The sequence below is a fragment of the Taudactylus pleione genome, unplaced genomic scaffold (genome assembly GCF_031769625.1).
Source record: "Taudactylus pleione unplaced genomic scaffold, aTauple2 ptg000262l, whole genome shotgun sequence".
NCBI classification, from domain to species: domain Eukaryota; kingdom Metazoa; phylum Chordata; class Amphibia; order Anura; family Myobatrachidae; genus Taudactylus; species Taudactylus pleione.
In genome coordinates, this window is record NW_028284664.1 from 5774500 (window position 1) to 5782500 (window position 8001).

At 35.0% G+C, this 8001-nt stretch overlaps 8 non-coding genes across 8 annotated transcripts; all 8 read left to right on the forward strand.

Moving 5' to 3' along the window:
* Positions 1 to 509: 509 nt before the first annotated feature.
* On the forward strand, positions 510 to 616 carry LOC148514499 (U6 spliceosomal RNA). Its single transcript, XR_015879992.1, has one exon. It is a non-coding gene; the product is annotated as a U6 spliceosomal RNA (small nuclear RNA).
* Positions 617 to 1138: 522 nt separating this feature from the next.
* Positions 1139 to 1245, forward strand: LOC148514500 (U6 spliceosomal RNA). The gene has a single exon (XR_015879584.1). It is a non-coding gene; the product is annotated as a U6 spliceosomal RNA (small nuclear RNA).
* Positions 1246 to 2776: 1531 nt separating this feature from the next.
* Positions 2777 to 2883, forward strand: LOC148514501 (U6 spliceosomal RNA). The gene has a single exon (XR_015879994.1). It is a non-coding gene; the product is annotated as a U6 spliceosomal RNA (small nuclear RNA).
* A 522-nt stretch (positions 2884 to 3405) lies between these two features.
* Positions 3406 to 3512, forward strand: LOC148514502 (U6 spliceosomal RNA). Its single transcript, XR_015879995.1, has one exon. It is a non-coding gene; the product is annotated as a U6 spliceosomal RNA (small nuclear RNA).
* A 522-nt stretch (positions 3513 to 4034) lies between these two features.
* On the forward strand, positions 4035 to 4141 carry LOC148514503 (U6 spliceosomal RNA). Its single transcript, XR_015879996.1, has one exon. It is a non-coding gene; the product is annotated as a U6 spliceosomal RNA (small nuclear RNA).
* Positions 4142 to 5672: 1531 nt separating this feature from the next.
* On the forward strand, positions 5673 to 5779 carry LOC148514504 (U6 spliceosomal RNA). The gene has a single exon (XR_015879997.1). It is a non-coding gene; the product is annotated as a U6 spliceosomal RNA (small nuclear RNA).
* A 522-nt stretch (positions 5780 to 6301) lies between these two features.
* Positions 6302 to 6408, forward strand: LOC148514505 (U6 spliceosomal RNA). The gene has a single exon (XR_015879998.1). It is a non-coding gene; the product is annotated as a U6 spliceosomal RNA (small nuclear RNA).
* A 522-nt stretch (positions 6409 to 6930) lies between these two features.
* On the forward strand, positions 6931 to 7037 carry LOC148514506 (U6 spliceosomal RNA). Its single transcript, XR_015879585.1, has one exon. It is a non-coding gene; the product is annotated as a U6 spliceosomal RNA (small nuclear RNA).
* The last annotated feature ends 964 nt before the right edge of the window (positions 7038 to 8001 follow it).

The following is an 8001-nucleotide window of genomic DNA, read 5'->3' on the forward strand; positions in this document are numbered from 1 at the left end:
GGACAAATTAATTCGATTCCACTTAAGATACCTGCAGATAAAAAGTCAAGAAATTTTGCAAGCAAAGAACAAATCGACCAACTTTTTTATGACAAAATCAGTTCGACATGACATATCATTTTCAAATTCAATTCTTGTCTAAATTGTGCAGGTTGTCTCAGTACTTCTATTAAGTCTTAGAAAACTATTTTGCCATTTTCCATTCCTACTTCACTTGTTCTGTACTTAGGAGCAATTTTAATCTTGTACAGCCTATGGTTCCAAAAGAAATGAACCTCCACATGCTAATTTGCATAATTTATTTGACTGTGGTACGTATAGAAATTGGTGGCCTTTCCTTAATGGGATATTGAATTTTTTGCCAGTAAGTAGCTCTATCTTGTTTATTGTAAAGTGTTCTCCAGTCTTTGAAACCCCATCTGAATTTAACTTCCATCTTTTACTCTCCCTAAGATCAATCTTGAGGCACATGGTGGGGTATATATATCTTAGGACTTTGCTTTTGGAATGTGCTTGCTTCGGCAGCACATATACTAAAATTGGAACGATACAGAGAAGATTAGCATGGCCCCTGCGCAAGGATGACACGCAAATTCGTGAAGCGTTCCATATTTTAGGTATATAGCTCTGGACAAATTAATTCGATTCCACTTAAGATACCTGCAGATAAAAAGTCAAGAAATTTTGCAAGCAAAGAACAAATCGACCAACTTTTTTATGACAAAATCAGTTCGACATGACATATCATTTTCAAATTCAATTCTTGTCTAAATTGTGCAGGTTGTCTCAGTACTTCTATTAAGTCTTAGAAAACTATTTTAACATTTTCCATTCCTACTTCACTTGTTCTGTACTTAGGAGCAATTTTAATCTTGTACAGCCTATGGTTCCAAAAGAAATGAACCTCCACATGCTAATTTGCATAATTTATTTGACTGTGGTACGTATAGAAATTGGTGGCCTTTCCTTAATGGGATATTGAATTTTTTGCCAGTAAGTAGCTCTATCTTGTTTATTGTAAAGTGTTCTCCAGTCTTTGAAACCCCATCTGAATTTAACTTCCATCTTTTACTCTCCCTAAGATCAATCTTGAGGCACATGGTGGGGTATATATATCTTAGGACTTTGCTTTTGGAATGTGCTTGCTTCGGCAGCACATATACTAAAATTGGAACCATACAGAGAAGATTAGCATGGCCCCTGCGCAAGGATGACACGCAAATTCGTGAAGCGTTCCATATTTTAGGTATATAGCTCTGGACAAATTAATTCTTTTCCACTTAATGATATCTGCAGATAAAAAGGTAAGAAGTTTTGCAAGCAAAGAACAAATCGACCAACTCTTGTATGATGTCATCAGTTAGACATGACTTATCATTGTGTGAATTGTGCAGACTGCCTCAGTTATATTTAAACTTAGAAAATTATTTAGCCACCTTCAATTCTTATTGAACTTGCAGGGGTGTATCTATTGGTCGAAGCGGAAACGTAAGGGACAGGTGCCCCCTCCAAGTCACTCCAGGCCTGAAGGCATGAATATGCACTGCTGCACCCAATAGGTTCTGCTTGGTACAGTGGAAAAATCTATCTTTCTTTATCCAATACCTATTCATAACTCTAGACAATTGTACAGTACAAAACCACAATCTCCAGCAAATCAAATCTGCTATTATATAATTATTGAAGCCCATGGTGCATGCTGCAATCACCTAATTTGCTTAATGCATGAGATTTAAGACCCTTTCCACAAAGAACAAATGCCTAGCTTCTCCCCCTACACATAATGTTCTATCAAGAAACTCCCCAAGCACCCATGAATATACTAGACTTCTAAAAATTATTTTTTTAACTCTGTTCCACAAAAATAAGAACTGAACACATAATGTATTAGATGTCAAACCAAGGAGCCATTCACAACACATAAGCACCTCTAACAGAATGTACAAATATAAAAATAAAATGTTAGGGCTAGTTTAAATCATATACCAATACAATTAGGGAGACCAAGTTGTGGCTTCAAAATATATATATATTATTAATTTATAATACTTACCATATGCTATTCATCTGTATTTTTTACTTTTATTGTTAATTGAGCCAAAAGATAGTGCACACAATACTTAATTTACAATCTTAAAGTTTAGCAGTTACATAATTTGCATATATCCAAATTTGTTTAGCAACAAATACATTTTAAGTGTAAACTATGTCATTTTTTACCTTTTTGCCCACTTATTTGACATTAACCGATTACATAAATGGTGATTAGCATATGATTAGTATTATAAACTAAAAACATTTAGAAGTAAAATTCTTTAGTCTCCCTAAACTAAATGCTATAAACTATAAAGTTATAAAAAAGAATGGTTATTTAATGGGCAGTAAATGTTTTTTTGGCTGGAGATTTTGCTGATGTCTGGAAACCTGGCTGCTTAGATGCACAGGGGTGCCTGGCAAAGAGCACCCATTTTTGTCAAGTGCCATCCTAGCCAAAGAATGCAAAGAAGCAATTTTAGCCTAGTACAGTCTATGGTTTTGAAGAAATGAACCTCTACATGCCAATTTTCATAATTTGTTTCACTGTGATATGTATGGAAATCGATGGCTATTCCTTAATGGGATATTGAATTTTTTTGCCAGTTAGCAGCTCTATCTTGTTAATGTTCTCCAGTTTATAAAACCCTATTTAAATTTTACTTCCAACTTTCACTCTCCCTAAGATCAATCTTGAGGCACATGGTGGGGTATATAACTCTTAGGACTTTGCTTTTGGAATGTGCTTGCTTCGGCAGCACATATACTAAAATTGGAACGATACAGAGAAGATTAGCATGGCCCCTGCGCAAGGATGACACGCAAATTCGTGAAGCGTTCCATATTTTAGGTATATAGCTCTGGACAAATTAATTCGATTCCACTTAAGATACCTGCAGATAAAAAGTCAAGAAATTTTGCAAGCAAAGAACAAATCGACCAACTTTTTTATGACAAAATCAGTTCGACATGACATATCATTTTCAAATTCAATTCTTGTCTAAATTGTGCAGGTTGTCTCAGTACTTCTATTAAGTCTTAGAAAACTATTTTGCCATTTTCCATTCCTACTTCACTTGTTCTGTACTTAGGAGCAATTTTAATCTTGTACAGCCTATGGTTCCAAAAGAAATGAACCTCCACATGCTAATTTGCATAATTTATTTGACTGTGGTACGTATAGAAATTGGTGGCCTTTCCTTAATGGGATATTGAATTTTTTGCCAGTAAGTAGCTCTATCTTGTTTATTGTAAAGTGTTCTCCAGTCTTTGAAACCCCATCTGAATTTAACTTCCATCTTTTACTCTCCCTAAGATCAATCTTGAGGCACATGGTGGGGTATATATATCTTAGGACTTTGCTTTTGGAATGTGCTTGCTTCGGCAGCACATATACTAAAATTGGAACGATACAGAGAAGATTAGCATGGCCCCTGCGCAAGGATGACACGCAAATTCGTGAAGCGTTCCATATTTTAGGTATATAGCTCTGGACAAATTAATTCGATTCCACTTAAGATACCTGCAGATAAAAAGTCAAGAAATTTTGCAAGCAAAGAACAAATCGACCAACTTTTTTATGACAAAATCAGTTCGACATGACATATCATTTTCAAATTCAATTCTTGTCTAAATTGTGCAGGTTGTCTCAGTACTTCTATTAAGTCTTAGAAAACTATTTTAACATTTTCCATTCCTACTTCACTTGTTCTGTACTTAGGAGCAATTTTAATCTTGTACAGCCTATGGTTCCAAAAGAAATGAACCTCCACATGCTAATTTGCATAATTTATTTGACTGTGGTACGTATAGAAATTGGTGGCCTTTCCTTAATGGGATATTGAATTTTTTGCCAGTAAGTAGCTCTATCTTGTTTATTGTAAAGTGTTCTCCAGTCTTTGAAACCCCATCTGAATTTAACTTCCATCTTTTACTCTCCCTAAGATCAATCTTGAGGCACATGGTGGGGTATATATATCTTAGGACTTTGCTTTTGGAATGTGCTTGCTTCGGCAGCACATATACTAAAATTGGAACGATACAGAGAAGATTAGCATGGCCCCTGCGCAAGGATGACACGCAAATTCGTGAAGCGTTCCATATTTTAGGTATATAGCTCTGGACAAATTAATTCTTTTCCACTTAATGATACCTGCAGATAAAAAGGTAAGAAATTTTGCAAGCAAACAACAAATCGACCAACTCTTCTATGATGTCATCAGTTAGACATGACTTATCATTGTGTGAATTGTGCAGACTGCCTCAGTTATATTTAAACTTAGAAAATTATTTAGCCACCTTCAATTCTTATTGAACTTGCAGGGGTGTATCTATTGGTCGAAGCGGAAACGTAAGGGACAGGTGCCCCCTCCAAGTCACTCCAGGCCTGAAGGCATGAATATGCACTGCTGCACCCAATAGGTTCTGCTTGGTACAGTGGAAAAATCTATCTTTCTTTATCCAATACCTATTCATAACTCTAGACAATTGTACAGTACGAAACCACAATCTCCAGCAAATCAAATCTGCTATTATATAATTATTGAAGCCCATGGTGCATGCTGCAATCACCTAATTTGCTTAATGCATGAGATTTAAGACCCTTTCCACAAAGAACAAATGCCTAGCTTCTCCCCCTACACATAATGTTCTATCAAGAAACTCCCCAAGCACCCATGAATATACTAGACTTCTAAAAATTATTTTTTTAACTCTGTTCCACAAAAATAAGAACTGAACACATAATGTATTAGATGTCAAACCAAGGAGCCATTCACAACACATAAGCACCTCTAACAGAATGTACAAATATAAAAATAAAATGTTAGGGCTAGTTTAAATCATATACCAATACAATTAGGGAGACCAAGTTGTGGCTTCAAAATATATATATATTATTAATTTATAATACTTACCATATGCTATTCATCTGTATTTTTTACTTTTATTGTTAATTGAGCCAAAAGATAGTGCACACAATACTTAATTTACAATCTTAAAGTTTAGCAGTTACATAATTTGCATATATCCAAATTTGTTTAGCAACAAATACATTTTAAGTGTAAACTATGTCATTTTTTACCTTTTTGCCCACTTATTTGACATTAACCGATTACATAAATGGTGATTAGCATATGATTAGTATTATAAACTAAAAACATTTAGAAGTAAAATTCTTTAGTCTCCCTAAACTAAATGCTATAAACTATAAAGTTATAAAAAAGAATGGTTATTTAATGGGCAGTAAATGTTTTTTTGGCTGGAGATTTTGCTGATGTCTGGAAACCTGGCTGCTTAGATGCACAGGGGTGCCTGGCAAAGAGCACCCATTTTTGTCAAGTGCCATCCTAGCCAAAGAATGCAAAGAAGCAATTTTAGCCTAGTACAGTCTATGGTTTTGAAGAAATGAACCTCTACATGCCAATTTTCATAATTTGTTTCACTGTGATATGTATGGAAATCGATGGCTATTCCTTAATGGGATATTGAATTTTTTTGCCAGTTAGCAGCTCTATCTTGTTAATGTTCTCCAGTTTATAAAACCCTATTTAAATTTTACTTCCAACTTTCACTCTCCCTAAGATCAATCTTGAGGCACATGGTGGGGTATATAACTCTTAGGACTTTGCTTTTGGAATGTGCTTGCTTCGGCAGCACATATACTAAAATTGGAACGATACAGAGAAGATTAGCATGGCCCCTGCGCAAGGATGACACGCAAATTCGTGAAGCGTTCCATATTTTAGGTATATAGCTCTGGACAAATTAATTCGATTCCACTTAAGATACCTGCAGATAAAAAGTCAAGAAATTTTGCAAGCAAAGAACAAATCGACCAACTTTTTTATGACAAAATCAGTTCGACATGACATATCATTTTCAAATTCAATTCTTGTCTAAATTGTGCAGGTTGTCTCAGTACTTCTATTAAGTCTTAGAAAACTATTTTGCCATTTTCCATTCCTACTTCACTTGTTCTGTACTTAGGAGCAATTTTAATCTTGTACAGCCTATGGTTCCAAAAGAAATGAACCTCCACATGCTAATTTGCATAATTTATTTGACTGTGGTACGTATAGAAATTGGTGGCCTTTCCTTAATGGGATATTGAATTTTTTGCCAGTAAGTAGCTCTATCTTGTTTATTGTAAAGTGTTCTCCAGTCTTTGAAACCCCATCTGAATTTAACTTCCATCTTTTACTCTCCCTAAGATCAATCTTGAGGCACATGGTGGGGTATATATATCTTAGGACTTTGCTTTTGGAATGTGCTTGCTTCGGCAGCACATATACTAAAATTGGAACGATACAGAGAAGATTAGCATGGCCCCTGCGCAAGGATGACACGCAAATTCGTGAAGCGTTCCATATTTTAGGTATATAGCTCTGGACAAATTAATTCGATTCCACTTAAGATACCTGCAGATAAAAAGTCAAGAAATTTTGCAAGCAAAGAACAAATCGACCAACTTTTTTATGACAAAATCAGTTCGACATGACATATCATTTTCAAATTCAATTCTTGTCTAAATTGTGCAGGTTGTCTCAGTACTTCTATTAAGTCTTAGAAAACTATTTTAACATTTTCCATTCCTACTTCACTTGTTCTGTACTTAGGAGCAATTTTAATCTTGTACAGCCTATGGTTCCAAAAGAAATGAACCTCCACATGCTAATTTGCATAATTTATTTGACTGTGGTACGTATAGAAATTGGTGGCCTTTCCTTAATGGGATATTGAATTTTTTGCCAGTAAGTAGCTCTATCTTGTTTATTGTAAAGTGTTCTCCAGTCTTTGAAACCCCATCTGAATTTAACTTCCATCTTTTACTCTCCCTAAGATCAATCTTGAGGCACATGGTGGGGTATATATATCTTAGGACTTTGCTTTTGGAATGTGCTTGCTTCGGCAGCACATATACTAAAATTGGAACCATACAGAGAAGATTAGCATGGCCCCTGCGCAAGGATGACACGCAAATTCGTGAAGCGTTCCATATTTTAGGTATATAGCTCTGGACAAATTAATTCTTTTCCACTTAATGATACCTGCAGATAAAAAGGTAAGAAGTTTTGCAAGCAAAGAACAAATCGACCAACTCTTGTATGATGTCATCAGTTAGACATGACTTATCATTGTGTGAATTGTGCAGACTGCCTCAGTTATATTTAAACTTAGAAAATTATTTAGCCACCTTCAATTCTTATTGAACTTGCAGGGGTGTATCTATTGGTCGAAGCGGAAACGTAAGGGACAGGTGCCCCCTCCAAGTCACTCCAGGCCTGAAGGCATGAATATGCACTGCTGCACCCAATAGGTTCTGCTTGGTACAGTGGAAAAATCTATCTTTCTTTATCCAATACCTATTCATAACTCTAGACAATTGTACAGTACAAAACCACAATCTCCAGCAAATCAAATCTGCTATTATATAATTATTGAAGCCCATGGTGCATGCTGCAATCACCTAATTTGCTTAATGCATGAGATTTAAGACCCTTTCCACAAAGAACAAATGCCTAGCTTCTCCCCCTACACATAATGTTCTATCAAGAAACTCCCCAAGCACCCATGAATATACTAGACTTCTAAAAATTATTTTTTTAACTCTGTTCCACAAAAATAAGAACTGAACACATAATGTATTAGATGTCAAACCAAGGAGCCATTCACAACACATAAGCACCTCTAACAGAATGTACAAATATAAAAATAAAATGTTAGGGCTAGTTTAAATCATATACCAATACAATTAGGGAGACCAAGTTGTGGCTTCAAAATATATATATATTATTAATTTATAATACTTACCATATGCTATTCATCTGTATTTTTTACTTTTATTGTTAATTGAGCCAAAAGATAGTGCACACAATACTTAATTTACAATCTTAAAGTTTAGCAGTTACATAATTTGCATATATCCAAATTTGTTTAGCAACAAATACATTTTAAGTGTAAACTATG